At 40.7% G+C, this 16075-nt stretch overlaps 1 protein-coding gene and 1 long non-coding RNA gene across 2 annotated transcripts in view; both read left to right on the forward strand.

Annotated features, from left to right (window-relative positions):
- The window catches only part of CUNH5orf22 (chromosome unknown C5orf22 homolog), a 101685-nt gene that overhangs the window by 26089 nt on the left and 59521 nt on the right, over positions 1–16075 (forward strand). The window lies entirely within an intron of this gene.
- On the forward strand, positions 1177–7269 carry LOC149463739 (uncharacterized). The gene is made up of 5 exons (XR_016312399.1): positions 1177–1539; positions 2642–2738; positions 2816–2857; positions 4278–4349; positions 6900–7269. It is a non-coding gene; the product is annotated as an uncharacterized LOC149463739 (long non-coding RNA).

Genomic DNA, 16075 nt, shown 5'->3' on the forward strand with positions numbered 1-16075 from the left:
TAAGGGCAATAATTGCCACCTGTTTTTCAAAGAATGAATGACCTCACTAATAGAACTCCACACTGCTATTATTTTGAACATGCCCCTTTCAATTAGTGATTCAATTACACAGAATCAGCAGCATGCATGTCATGACTGTTGGGTCTGTTGGATTTCTATTACTCTACTACACCTGCTAGTAAATTATTTGCCATGTAGAAATATAATTTCTACCAAAAACAGTGATTGATCAGGTTAGTGATGTCTGTGCTATTATTTTGAACACAACTGTAAATTGCTTTGGCCCACAATCAAATTGTACAAATCTATGAAAAACGGCTCCATAAAATCAAGGAGAGTTAAATTTGCTGTTTCCACCTGAATTCACTGAATGAGGGAGGTACGAGTGCTGCAGAATCTGTGGGCTGCCAATCAGGATTTGCAAGCACATCCGGAAGGACATTAGGGGCTCTATGGGCCTGTGTGCGAATTCTTGTTGGCTGCAGGACACTACTTGTGCTCACCACCGCACCAGCTTGTACTGCACTTATGGGACTCACCATGTTACCAAGTGATACACTGCAGTACTGGTATAAAAAAGACCAGGATATACTAGGCCACTGGTGCTCGCCAGTTCACCAAAAAGTAGTGCAGCACTAGTAGTGGCACTCTGCCGCATATGAGTCAAGTCATGTGATCCTAGCACTTCAGCTTCATGGGGTCGGGCACGCCTCATCTTCTCCATCGTCCGAGCTACCGGTCAGGGTGCCATTGCTATGTGCAGGTTCGTATTCTGAGGCTGATTGTGTCAGGGAGTCTTGCCCTTCGCTCTCACCTCACAAGCTCAGAATCCTGTAGGCCTCTTCACTACTTTACCTTTCGTTGGCCATTTTGGACTCTAAATTTACAGGTACCTAGTGGGGGAAAAAGAGCACCTGGCTGTCAGGAACTGCTTGAACCACTACAAAATATTTACCAGCAAGTGCTAAAAGAGATCAGACCTGATTCTGTGAACACTGCGGTTTTGTGTGCAATTTGTTACAGGTGACAATGATCAAAAATTGTACTGACGCTGCACTTCTCGTTAGGTGTGTGGGGGGGGGGGGGGAGCGTTGGGGCTAAACACTAGTGCTGGCAGTGAACAGCGAACGAGGGATGATCCTGCTAACACTGCTTTTTTGGGGACACTAATAGTAAGGGGGCACTGGTATAGTTTTGTCCGTGATCAATATATTGATCCATACAAACACTATACTAGTAGTGACGGTGATCAACGACCTAAATGTGGCAATCAAGGGGTTAAAATGTCTCTAACGTGTGTGGGTGCAGTGTGCTGCTTTTACTCACGTGTGATGTCTTTCTTCTCTTTCTAGAACAAAATGGTTCCAGGGAGAGAAGAACCAGCTAGATCCTGTGCTTGTATTTACAAATACAGGCACAGCTCTGCATCTCCATTCGCTGTAGGAGATCAGCAGAGTGAGTCCTAGCCAAAATCACTGGCCGAGATCTGCTGACATACACCTCCATGCTGTAAACCAGGAAGAGAAAAGCGACATACAGGTACATCGCTTTACCTGCAGCTACTGCCCGTCCGTAGTACATGGCGGGAGGGAAGTGGTTAAATGAGCTTTGGCCCAGAGAAGATGGGGGCATTTCTGATTATTTTCGGATATGGCTTCTTCTTTTCAGAAGAGCTTTACCTTTACTTTTTGGGATAGCACGGCAGACTGTGTTCAGACATGTGATTTTTGAAAGTATTCCGAGCCCATGTAATGATGTCCTTCAGGGATTCATGCTTGTTTTTCTGAGGGCTCAAAGAGCACAGGCGTCCAGTATTATGTTTCTGCCTTGTTCCTAGAGTACAGAGATTTCTGCAGATTCTTTATTATGTATCGTAGATGATAATATACTGTATGCAGTTTTACGTTGAACATTATTTTGAAATTGTTCAACCAAAAAAATTTTAGACACTGCTTTTCACAGATTGGTGAAACTCTGCTCTTTAATTTGAGACACTCTGACTCTCTAAGATGCTTCTTTTTTTTTTTTTTTTTTTTTTCTTTCTTTTTATACCAAAACATTATATTTACCTGTTTGCTAATTAACCTAATTTGTTGCTAAATGTTCTTTCAGCTCTTCCTTGTTGGAACTACTTACTGTGCAAGCTTTTTGTTGCCCTGACTTTTTTGAGATGTGTTGCTGCCATCATTTTTAATGTTACCTTATTTTCTTAAAATGGTACATTATCTCAGTTTTAAACATTTCTGTTCTCTATCGTGAATAAAATATGGGTTTATGAGATTTGCAAATAAATGCATTCTGCTTTTATGTAGATTTTACACAGCGTCCCAACTTTTTTGGAATTTGGGTTTTACAAAACTGTCAGAAAAAGTCAGTAAATGTGGGATAGTTTTTAGGTATTTAATTTGCAACCAGTAGTGCCCCACTATTTTACCAACAGGAACATCCACTGAAGCTACCTTTTATTATAATTATCTATGCTACTAAGCCAATACCTTTTTATAGTACATTGTGAACATTAAATATAACATGTTGAACTATATTTCACAAAATAGTAAGATTTGTCACATGACCTGCAAATTATTTATGAAACTGGAGTGCAATTTTGTAAACTATGCCTTTTTGAATTTCTGTTTTGCAGTACGATCATGTGTAAATAATGCCTGGCTCAGTTTGCTTAACAAGAGCTAAACATATTCCCTTTTGATGCAGGACTTCAATATCCCAGAGCTTTCCAGGTTGGTTAATTTCATATGCATGACTGTTTTCTAGTTCTGGCAGAACCAAGTAATTTATAATTGTTTTTGGTTTGCAGAAAGCAGGCAATCAAAGTAGCAAAAGCATCCACTTGCAATTGGTAAGTAGTTTTTATTTTACATTGTAGCACAGAACCCTGTCTGTGGTCATTTCACATGTTTATCAGTGCAGTGCCTGCCAAAAATGTGTATATTTCATAGGACTCTGAGACGACCAAGGATATTTTTTATATATTTGGTTGGTTACATGATGACTAATTTTTCGTGAGAAAGAGATGACTGGAAAAAATAAAGGCTAGCCACTTAAGGACCAACCGTAGTAATTAAATGGATGGTTGTAGCACTTCTGTTCTGGCTGGCCATACCCGTACATCTTTGATGTACCATAGTTTGCAGGCTTTCACCTAGACTAAACACCATCACACACTTGCAGAGTAACAGAATGGTTAATATGTTTTATATCAGAAAGTGAGGGAATTAGTCTTTTTAATCCGTGTGTTTTCTTTTTTTAATAGTTTATTATCCAAATGTATTCATTTGTAGAGTTTAAAAAATCTTGGTGGTGGGGGCAGCCTGTCAGGACAAGTCTGATCATTGGAGGAGAGCAGGCTGAATAACCAGCACAGCCAGAAAACTGACCACACTTTGCTCCCCTGACTAGTGTAGTCAGTTTTTTTTTTTTTTCATTAGGAAAGCAGAGGAACTGGCAGGAACACCAGGGATTTCACATAAAGGAAGCAATACAAAGAGAACAGGATACTTTTTCATACAAGCATGTGGTACTTTAGGCACATATCAGGAATATGAAATGTTGGGCTTACATATTCATTTTTTTTTTTTCTAAAAGGTGTTATTGTTTGTGTTTTATAAATGCAAAATAAACAGAACAAGGATAACACAAATAATAACAGGAACTCAAAACAAAAATCAAAGAATAAGGATACAGAGAAGGGGATCAAAAAACAAACAACAAATTATTGTAGGCAAGAAACCCCATACATATAACAAAAGAGAATCACAAAACAACATAATAACATAACAGGTAAGCAGTCAGAAACATACAACAGCAAACACATGCAACAGTCACAAACCAGCACAAACACCCACACCATCAACTCCCTTACAAATCAGAAAATCATTAGCATGTAAAATGGGCTTACATATTCTTTAACTGAGGCATAATTTTCAAAGTGACCACCAATTCTATATAGTTTCACTGGTTTGTAGATATTCATTGAGAAATAATTTATTTCAGAACACAAATCTAAAGTTTTCTAAGGGTTTTTGTTTGCCTGGCCCTTTCTTCTTAATTAGGCAGCTGAGAGAGAGTGAAAGATAAGGTTCACATACAGCTTTTTTTAGAACACATATTGAAGTAGCCATTACTTGTTATGCAATTTAATCGAATTAAAAATAAAAGTAATAATGTTCCCTGGCTATAAATAATGATAATTTGCCAAATGCTGTTGAAAATTGGTACCCAATGACATTGACATAACATGCTTTCTTTATAATATTTAGTTCCTGTGGAGTCTTCTGAGGGGGAAGAATAACCTTCGATGGTGTCTCCAGAGGCTGCCGAGGAGGTTGTAGGTACATAGTTAGTCTGGCTGAAAAAAGACAAAAGTCCATATAGTTCAACTATTAAAAAAAAAAAGTTATCATCCTATACCCACAGATGATCCAGAGAAGGCAAAAAAAAACCCAGCAAAGCATGATCCAATTTCCTACTGCAGGAAAAAAAAATCCTTCCTGATCCCCTGACAGGCAATCGGATATTCCCTGGATCAACTTTACCTAATACACCCTGTTCCAAATTATTATGCAAATTCTATTTAAGTGTCACAAAGATTAAATATTTTGTTTTTCAGTTTAACTCATGGATGGCATTGTGTCTCGGGGCTCTTTTGATCACTGAAAACAATCTCGGACACCTGTGATAATTAGATTGGCCGGTGAGCCCAAATTAAAGAAAAACTACTAAAGGAGGGTGTTCCACATTATTAAGCAGAGCACCATTTTCAAGCAATATGGGGAAGAAAAGGGATCTCTCTGCTGCCAAAAAGAGTGAAATAGTTCAATGCCTTGGACGAGGTATGAAAACATTAGATATTTCACGAAAACTTAAGCGTGATCATTGCACTATTAAGAGATTTGTGGCTGATTCAGAGCACAGACGGGTTTGTGCAGGTAAAGGCACATTGAGGAAGATTTCTGCCAGATCCATGCATCGGATCAAGAGAGAAGCTGCTAAAATACCATTACATAGCAGCAAACAGATTTTTGAAGCTGCTGGTGCATCTGGAGTCCCACAGACATCAAGGTGTAGAGTCCTCCAGAGTCTTGCAATGTGCTTAAACCTTCTATTTGGCCACCACTAACCAATGCTCACAAGCAGAAATGGCTGCATTGGGCAGAAAAATATATGAAGACTAATTTTCAAACAGTCCTGTTCACTAATGAGTGCCGTGCAACCCTGGATGGTCCAGATGGATGGAGTAGTGGATGGTTGGTGGACGGCCACCCTGTTCCAACAAGGCTGCGACGTCAGCAAGGCGGTGGTGGAGTCATGTTTTGGGCCGGAATCATGGGAACAGAGCTGGTCGGCCCCTTTAGGGTCCCTGAAGGTGTAAAGATGACCTCTGCAAAGTATGTGGAGTTTATGACTGACCACTTTCTTCCCTGGTACAGAAGGAAGAACTATGCTTTCCGTAATAAAATCATCTTCATGCATGACAATGCACCATCTCATGCTGCAAAGAATACCTCTGAATCAATGGCTGCTATGGGGATAAAAGGAGAGAGAGTCATAGTGTGGCCTCCATCCTCCCCTGACCTCAATCCTATTGAGAACCTTTGGAGCATCCTCAAGCAAAAGATCTATGAGGGTGGGAGGCAGTTTACATCCAAACATCAGCTCTGGGAGGCTATTCTGACATCTTGCAAACAAATTCAAGTAGAAACTGTCCAAAAACTCACAAGTTCAATGGATGCAAGACTTGTGAAGCTGCTATCAAATAAGGGGTCCTATGTTACAATGTAACGTGACCTGTTAAAATGTTTAAAAAGTTAAAATGTTGTTAAAAGTTTGATTGAAATAGCTTTTGATTTCAGTAAATATGCTGCAAACACAACAAATGACAATTTTCAGTTCTTTACAACCTATAAAGTGTTCTGAAACTTACTGTCCATAATAATTTGGAACAGTGCATTGTAAGTTTTTTATGTTTAAAAAAAATCCTGTTATCGTTAGGAGGTTTGTTCAATAAAATGTGAATTGTACTCTTAATAGTTGATAACATGAGAATTATGCTGACTGTTATTTACATCAATTATTTAGGTAAATGAGAAAAATATCATTTGCATAATTTGGAACAGGGTGTAGTTGAGTTGCCACATACAAACCTGGAAGATCCCAGCAGTAAGTATAACCCAGTCTGTCCTGCTATTTTCAAGAATTGACAGTAGAAGAACACCTATGCAGCATTTTATTGGGTAAATGTAACACCTTTTCAGCAAACATATCCCTGCTAGCATTGTGTAAAAATGCCAACACTTTGTACTGCATCCACCGCATGCCAGAAAAGGGTGCCTTTTTTGTTTTTCATGGCATGTGTTTTTGTGGGTGTTCTATTGTATATGATTAACCTGTCTGTTTAGCTTGAAACCGTTACATAAAATAGCTTGACTCACACTTACAGCTAAGGCTGACATTATAACAGAAAACAAATTCACATGTAACTAGTGGTAAATCTAAAGCAGATGGTGTCTATTTGCATATAATGGAGAACTTGTCAGCACATGACAAATCACTGCAAACAGCATCGCGTAAAGCTTGTTGCCCAAAAAGGAGCAGTAGCTTATTTGGGGCCGATAAGCTTCATGTAATGCGGTTTGCTGCGATTGCAACACAATTTATCGCATGACAATTCCAGCAGAACCATACCACATTTAGAAACCAATGGAAATTAATGGCACCCAAACAAGCATGGTGCATTTTGCCACTGTTGCAGTGCAATTTGGGATTGCAGGCATTATTGCAATGATCATTTCTGAGACCCCAAAATGCCAGATGTGAATGGGGCCTTAGGAAGACGCAACTATGTGTTTATGATTTTCTAATAATTTGTATTTAATTTATAGGTTCCATCTTCATGCTGCTTCTGGACCTCTTGGTGTTATTGTTGATGACTCGTGGAGACCCAACAGGAGTATCTTTTAGTGGCCATTAGGACACATCGATTGCTGGACCTACAGGTTTCAGTGCCTGCACTATGCCACTGTGGATAGGACTCCCTGTAGGCATAATAAGGAAGAGGCTGCATACTTTAGCGAACAGCTTTTGGGGATCCAGTCAGTTCTCCGCCAGGCTGTCGCCATGCTCAGAGATGGTTCTTTGGAGGTTGACCCTGAGAGGTTGGGGGGGGTTGTTTGAATATTGTTTTGTGCCAAAACAAGCTCACATTTATTTTATTCATATTTTGAATTGTGAAAAAGTAAACATTTTAAACAACCTTTTTGTTTTTGTGTGTTCATTGACTTTTTTATTAATGTAATGTGAAAGCATTATGTTGGGTACACATTATTATAAATTAACTGTCCAAGTGTAATAAACATTCCTACATAACTGATATTTCAGCACATAATGAACATGACATCCAAGACACAAGCTGCTACTTAATGCGCAATTAAAAATAGAAAACAAATGTGCAAGTCTCTTGTGGAAATACGTCTTCCTCTTTTCCATAGCAGTTTTTTTCTGTTTTGTGTACACTATGGTGCATGCACCCTGCACTTTGCTCTTTTTCAGCATCTGTAAGGTGTTGGAAAGCTGTAACTCCTCTGTGCAGGAGTTGTATCATTCGTAACTGCCCAGTGGCTGAGGAAAAATAAATTGTATGGTTGAATTTTTCATTTGTACACCTCATTTGACTCTACATTGGTTAAACGTCATAGGTAAAATCTAAAAAGCCATCATCTTAAGAGTAATCGACAGGAAAACCAAACTACCAACCTGTATAACCGTTTATACCTTCTGTACAGATTTGACAGTATTCAGTAAAACTAAGTCAACTATACAACAACATTTATTAGAGAAACTCCTACTATAACTTGTAGTATTCCAATTGTTCTAGTATGAGTTTTCCTGATGAATCTTGTTCCATAATTAAATTTTTTGTTTGGACAAATTCTGTCAAACTGAATATACTTCAGCACTCTACTGGAACAAACCTAATTCTACATCATATTTATCATTTGAAAACCAGGTTGAACAGCAAAAGGTGCAAATTTTCCTTGGGGAAAAATATTTGTATGGCAGGGTATATTATGTTAACCTCTCTGTCTTTAAGACAATGGTGCAGAATTTTCATTGTGAATTGGGTATGTGTGTATTTTGTGTGTGTGTGTTTGTTTGTTTGTTTAGAAACTAAACTTTTTTTTTTTTTTTTTAATTGGGTAAATACACCATATCGTATTTGAGCGTTTCACATTTATGTTTTCCTGCCAGCAAATGGAGCTATAGTCTCTTTTCATGCTTACCAAAGTTTTCAGAGAGGTAATTGCAGTCTGAAAGGACAAAGCCTCTGCTGTGCTCATTTATTAGAAAGTCCAGAATGCCCTCAAAACTACTCTAGTTGTGGGATCAAATTGCAATAATATTAATTTGTAAGCTTAAAGCAGAATTCAACTCAAAAGCACACATTTATTATGTTGCAGCTTACCGTTTTTTTTTTTTTTTTGGCCCTGATTCAGACGTGATTCTGCATGTCGCATAGGGCTAGCCCATTCACTAGAATGCCCTGCTCTATGCGCTTTTGTCGCTTTAAAAAAGAAGGTCCTGCTCCTTTTTGGGCAACAAGCTTTCCATGATTTTTTTAAAGGTTCGTTTTGCCGTGTAGCAGAGTCACTTTATGTTTGCGGTGCAATTAAAGGATAGTGGCATCAAAATGTGCATTGCCCGTTGTGTAGCGATTGCCATGTGATTTGCCATGAAGTTTGAATGGAGCCTTAGATGTGATGGCTGTATTAGTTTCCTTTTTAAGGCGTTGTTTCTTTTATTTTTATTTGGCTAGAAAGTCTTTTGTTTTTCAAAAGTACAAGCTCTTTAGCAGAATGTATCTCTTTGCATGTATTAAACAAACCAATTAACACTGGCAGGGATGATTTAAAATGGTCAGCTTTTATTTATTCATTCGTGCAAAACCTTTATCTCAAAAGGAAACAAAAACGCTGTAACTGATTATGTCAGCTGGAGTTTGGCTTCAATTTGTTTAGTGTATTTAAATCTGCTAATACATTTAACACTACCCTACCCTCAGACTGACAATTCTGCTGTTTCTCCTGTGCTCATTCATCCAGAGTTGTCTCACTATTACAGAAGGTATGTTACTGGCCAGATCACCAAGTGAAAACAGAGGGGAAAAAGCAAAAGAAAAGAAACCTGATGCAGCCACCACATCTAATAATTGGTAAGCTGCAAAATATTACATTTTTGGTTTTGGGTTTTATACCGCTTTAAGATTTTATTTACATAGGAATGTGTAAAATAGTTTAAACACATTCACTGCCATTGACATAAGGCCGTCCTTCGCAACAAAGGCCTTTAACCACTAGCCTACAGGGCACTTATACCCCCTTCCTGCCTAGACCAATTTCCAGCTCTCAGCGCTGTCACACTTTGAATGACAATTGCGCGGTCATGCAACACTGTACCCATATGAAATTTTTATCATTTTTTTGTGACAGAGCTTTATTTTGGTGGTATGTAATCACCTCTGGGTTTCTTTATTTTTTCTTAAACCAAAAACCACTGAAATTTTTTTTTTAAAAAGTTTTTTTCTTTGTTTTGTTTTTGTTATACAGTTTTGTAAATAAGTGATTTTTCTCCTTCACTGATGTACGCTAATGAGGCTGTAGTGATGGGCTCTGATAAGATGCACTGATGGACACTGATAGGTGGCACTGATGAGGCACTGGTAGGTGGCACTGATGGGCATTGATAGACATCACTGGGCACTGAAAGGCAGCACTGATATATAGCACTGTTAGGTGGCACTGACTGGCACTGATAAGCGGCACTGATAGGCAGCACTGACTAGCACTGATAAGCGGCACTGATAGGTGGCACTGACTGGCACTGATGGGTGACACTGAAGGGCAGCTCAGATGGGCACTGATTTGTGGCATTGATGTGCACTGGTATGCACTGATATGTGGCAGTGGTCAGCTGGCACTGATGGACTCTGACAGGTGGAGCTTCTGGGGCCACACTGATCATCAGGGCACACTGATCATCAGTGCCCTGATGATCAGTGTACATGTCCCCTCCGCGGAAAGCCGATTACCGCGCTCCCTGAGCCGCGCATGCACGGTGAGAATGGCAGGATGTCATATGACGTCCTATCAGAACGAGAGAACCACCTTGCGCCCGTCATTGGACTATATGGCGGGCGGGAGGTGGTTAAACACTTCTATAGCAGCTGGGAGTATGTTTACACTTTTCAGCAACTGTGTGCTTTCTGCTGAAAGTTATTTGGGCACCTATAAAACTGCCCTATCAATACCAAACACACAACAGAATGTTCCATTTCTCCAGTGAATTAAGCGGCAAGCTTTCATCACTTCCAGTTTTTGAGCTGTCAATCCTGGGTTGATGTGGCCAGAAAAGAAGCTAATGAGAACAATTTATTAAAATTGGCTTCAATGGAGTGCAGGGGAGACATTAGGAGTCTAATAGACTTTTGGTGTCTCATAAAGAGAACCTGTCTTTCATTGGACTTATCAGTCCCCCCATGTAATAGCAATAAATTTAGGCAAAAGAAAAAAAGTTTTAAACATTTTAAGTTACACAGAAAAAAAAGGGTTTTGTGCTAGTAGTTACAATAAGAGCCCACCTGCAAGGGGCATGTAACAGAGAATTAATAGTAAAGGCAAGGCCAACCCCCTTCCTCTGCATAAAATAGTGGCAGAAAAAGGCAAGCACCAGGGAGAGAATAAGGCTGTGCTCTCATGGTGACTACGTGGAAAGGGAAATACCAGCAAATACCAGCAGTAGTGTTTTCCACTACATCCCATGGCAGCACACCTGAGAGGTATAACATGTACTGTAAATGCCTCATGGATGGAAAACTGAGGATAATATTTTCTGTCAAAAGTCAGTCTGCTCCTGTAGATCCACCTCAAGCCTGTAGTGCTGGACAAAAGTGGGAAAGCTTAACCACAAAGCAGCTGTACATACATGATGCACCTTGGCTGTGGCAGCCTTGGCCCAAGAGTTAGAGATTGATCTGGTAGAATGTGCTTTTAGCTTTTCAGGAAGAGGCTTATTGATAGTTAAACTATATTGCCAAAAGTATTGGGACACCCCTCCAAATCATTGCATTCAGATCTTCCAATCGCCTCCATGGCAACAGGTCTATAAAATCAAGCACCTAGGCATGCAGACTGCTTCTACAAACATTTGTGAAAGAATGGGTCGCTCTCAGGAGCTCAGTGAATTCAAGCATGGTCCTGTGATAGGTTGCCACATGTGCAATAAGTCCATCCATGAAATTTCCTTGCTACTAAATATTCCACGGTCAACTGTTAGTATTATTATAACAAAGTGAAAGCAGCTGGGAACAACAGCAACTCGGCCTCCAAGTGGTAGGCCATGTAAAATGACAGAGCGGGGTCAGCGCATTCTCAAGCGCACAGTGTGCAGAAGTTGTCAACTGTCTGCTAAAGACCTCCAAACTTCGTGTGGTCTTCAGATTAGCACAACAACCGTGCATAGAGTGCTTCATGGAATGGGGTTCCATGGCCGAGCAGGTGCATCCAAGCCTTACATCACCAAGTGCAATGCAAAGCATCGGATGCAGTGGTGTAAAGCACGCCACCACTGGACTGGACCACTAGAGTAGTGAAGACATGTTCTCTGGAGTGATGAATCACTCTTCTCTGTCTGTAAATCCGATGGACATATCTGGGTTTGGCGGTTGCCAGGAGAACGGTACTTGCCTGACTGCATTGTGCCAAGTGAAAAGTTTGGTGGAGGGGGATTATGGTGTGGACTTGTTTTTCAGGGGTTAGTCTTCACCCCTTAGTTCCAGTGAAGGGAACGCTTAAGGCATCCAGCATGGCTGTGCACCAGTGCACAAAGCAAGGCCCATAAAGACATGGATGAGCGAGTTTGGGGTGGAGGAACTTGACTGCCCTACACAGAGTCCTGACCTCAGCCCGATAGAACACCTTTGGGATGAATTAGAGCGGAGAGTCCGAGCCAGGCCTTCTCATCCGACATCAGTGCCTGAGCTCACAAATGTGCGTCTGAAAGAATGATTAAACATTCCCATAGACACACTCCTAAACCTTGTGGACAGCCTCCCCAAAAGAGTTAAAGCTGTTATAGCAGCAAAGGGTGGACCAACTCAATGTTGAATCTTACGGACTAAGACTGGGATGCCATTAAAGTTCATGTGCATGTAAAGGCACATGTCCCAATACTTTTGGCAACATAGTGTATGTATCTACAAAGGATGACCTGGGTGATCCATCTGGCAATAGTGATCTTAGAAGCCTTATGGCCTTTATTCTTTCCTTGGATTTGTGTAGCGCAGTCATTTTTGTATGTGTTTTGAAATGTGCTTTATATCGGAACAGGGGTTTGTTTGTTTTTTTTGTTTTTTTTTCATCCTATGACAACACACCTGATGAGATCACCCACCTGCGAGGAGCAGGAAACAGAGAGGCTTAATCAATAAAGACAAGACCAACCTCTTCCTTGGTGATTTTCTGTCCTGCTCAAGGGCAGGAAGAGATCAATGCTATGGAACCTCAAGTGGGGATTTTCGCATACTCTGTTTTTTTTGCTTCCATTTAAACTACATCTTACATTTTATTCTTTGTAAAGCTGTCTTTCAACACTTTTTAATGATGTGTTACGATCTCCTATGCCATGTCCATGGTGATCTACTTGCACAACATTTTGGTGTTTTCTCCTAAACTTGTGTTCATCACCATGTCCATGTCATTCTCCAGTGGCTTTGGGCCTTCAGAAACCACTTTTTCCTATATTCAGAGCTTCTTTTGGGATCAGGCTGTACTCTTTTCAGGTTGCATCCCACAGAAGGAGGCCTTGTGTGTTTTTTCTCTAAGCTATCCTCATTCCTTGAGAAGAATTATTCTATCTGTGACAGGGAACTCCTTGCGATTTAGTTAGCTTTGGAAGAGTAGAGGCACCCCCTGGAGAGGGCACTACACCTGATTTTTCCTGACCATAAAAACCTGCAACCTTGCAATTTGTAAACCCCAGCTAGGCCAGAAAGGCCTTATTCTTTCTGAGATTTTTCTTCACCATCTCAGACAAAAATGCACTCTTCATTTGATGTTTCGGATTCTGAGAACATTGCCAAAATCTCTAGTTATTCATCCAAGCTGTATTCTCGCCTGCACTCCCTGTTTTGCAGTCTAAAGTTCTTTCGGGTTGTTTCTTTGTGCCTTCTAACTTCCAGAAGAGAGTGCTTAGTTGGGCCCTTGAATCCAAGTTCATTGGCCAACCAGGCATTTACTAAACCTATGCACTCTTAGCCCATTCATATTAATGGTCCAGTATCTGACATGATGTTAAAGATTTAATCCTGAACTGCCTGTCATCCTCTACCCATTCCAGCTGAATCTTGGACACAGATCTCCATGGATTTTACGATGCATCCTCCACCTTCTTAGGGTTGCCATATTATATGGGTTAGCATAGTAACTGTTTCCCTGGTTTTGTTTCCGTTAGCCCAGGCATACCATATATAATTTTATTTATTTATTTTTTTCATCACGTAGATCTTCCACCTACTTGATCTTCCTACGCACATTACCTTGGATAGAGAGGTTCAATTTAAATCTAGATTTTGGAAGGCCGTTTGCAAAGCATTTGTAATTAGTCTGAACACTTCATTCTCCTATCATACCCAGTTGAATGTCCAGACGGAGAGGACTAACTTTTCCTTAGAGTAATTTCTGCAGGCCTTTGTCAATTCTCTTCACGATGACCTGGTTTTTCTACTTTTGTATGCTGAGGTTGCCCTCAACAATCACAGTAACTCCAGTTACTCCAGGGTCTCAGGAAGCATCCCTGGGTTCCATTTTGCATTTCCACTTCTTCCAAAGTAGCTTATTGATACCAGCAAGCTATCACTATCTTTAAAGTATATAAACCGTTACCTTGTAAACAACTGATTCAATTTAAAATAGAAAGGAAAGGCAAAATATTTGTGTTTATGTGAACAGGATACTTTTTAACGCTAGTACACAGTGCACAAGATACAAATCAGGAATATGAAAGGTTGGCGTAACAAAAAATTTAATTCTGGTGATAAAAAATCTTTGCCTCAAGATTCCTTCCCTCAAGTCTGTACCCCTTTTTATTGGTTCTTTTAAAGTTCTGTCCAGAATCATTCAAGTTATCTATGAATTATCGCTTCCTTCCCATCTTCGTATGCCGAATTCTTATGTCATGTTATTGAAGCCATTAATTGTCAATCAATTTTTCAGACCATATAAGCCTTCTCCATCCTCTACTGAGTCCTTGGATGATTTTAAGATTCATAGTACACTGCTCAAAATAATTAAAGGAACACTTTGAAAACATATCAGATCTTAAATATCATGCTGGATATCTATACTAATATGGTCTGGGTAATGTGTTAGGAATGTAAGGATGCCCCATCGTTTTATGGAAATGAAAATGATCAACCTACAGAGGACTGAATTCAAAGACACCCCAAAAATCAAAGTGAAAAAATGATGCAGTAGGCTAGTCCATTTTGCTAAAAATTTAATTGCAGTAACTCAAAATTATACTCCATAGTTTGTACGGCACCCTCATGCTTGTATGCATGCCTGACGTCGAGCATGCTCCTAATGAGACGGATGGTGTCCTGGGGTATTTCCTCCCAGATCTGGACCAGGGCATCACTGAACTCCTGGCTAGTCTGAGGTGCAACCTGGCGGCGTTATATGGACCGAAACATGATATCCCAGAGGTGTTCTATTGGATTTAGGTCAGACGAGTGTGGGGCCCATTCAGTGGTATCAATTCCTTCATCCTTCAAGAACTGCCTTCATACTCTCGCCACATGAGGCCGGGCATTGTCATGCACCAGGAGGAACCCAGGACCCACTGCACCAGCATAGGGTCTGACAATGGGTCCAAGGATTAAATCCCTATACCTAATGGCAGTCAGGGTACCATTGTCTAGCCTGTAGAGGTCTGTGCGTCCTTTCATGGATATGCTTCCCCAGACCATCATTGACCCACCACCAAAACAGTCATGCTGAACGATGCAGCAAAACATTCTCCATGGCTTCTCCAGATCCTTTCACGTGTGTCGCACATGCTCAGGGTGAACCTGCTCACATCTGTGAAAAGCACAGGGTGCCAGTGGGGGACCTGGCAATTCTGGTGTTCAATGGCAAATGCCAATCGAGCTTCATCATGCCAGGCAGTGAGCACAGGACCCACTAGAGGATGTGGGGCCCTCAGGTCACCTTCATGAAGTCTGTTTCTGATTGTTTGGTCAGAGACATTCACACCAGTGGCCTGCTGGTGATAATTTTGTAGGGCTCTAGCAATGCTCATCCTATTCCTCCTTGCACAAAGGAGCAGATAGCGGTCCTGCTGATGGGTTAAGGACCTTCTACGGCCCTGTCCAGCTGTCCTAGTGTAACTGCCTGTCTCCTGGAATCTCCTCCATGCTTTTGAGCCTGTGCTAGGAGACACAGCAAAACCTTCTGGCAATGGCACGTATTAATGGACTGCATGTGCAACCTCTGTAGGGTCCAGGTATGGCCTCATGCTACCAGTAGTGACACTGACCCTACCCAAATGCAAAACTAGTGAAAAACAATCAGGATGAGTAGGGAAAAAAATTGTCAGTGACCGCCACCTGTAAAACCATTCCTGTTTTGGGGGTCATCTAATTGTTGCCTGTCTAGTGCACCTGTTGTTAATTTCATTAACACCAAAGCAGCTGAAACTGATTAACAACCCCCTCTGCTACTTAACTGACCAGATCAATATCCCACGAGTTTATTTAACTTGATGCTGTACTCTGATTAAAAAGTGTTCCTTTAAATTTTTTGAGCAGTGTGTTTGAGATGTAAAGTACAGGAAAAAGCATACGTATTACCTAATTGATTGGAAGGACTTCAACCCAGGGGAGAGATTCTGGGTGCCAGCATCAGACATTTCTACCCCATGCCTCACTCACAATTTTTAATCAATATTTTTCCCTTGACGCCTGGTCCCAAATGTGTGGGGCAGCCCTGTAAGAGAGCAGGTACTG

Source organism: Staurois parvus, unplaced genomic scaffold (genome assembly GCF_062004578.1).
Source record: "Staurois parvus isolate SC_StPar_1 unplaced genomic scaffold, SC_StPar_1.0 ptg000153l, whole genome shotgun sequence".
NCBI lineage: Eukaryota > Metazoa > Chordata > Amphibia > Anura > Ranidae > Staurois > Staurois parvus.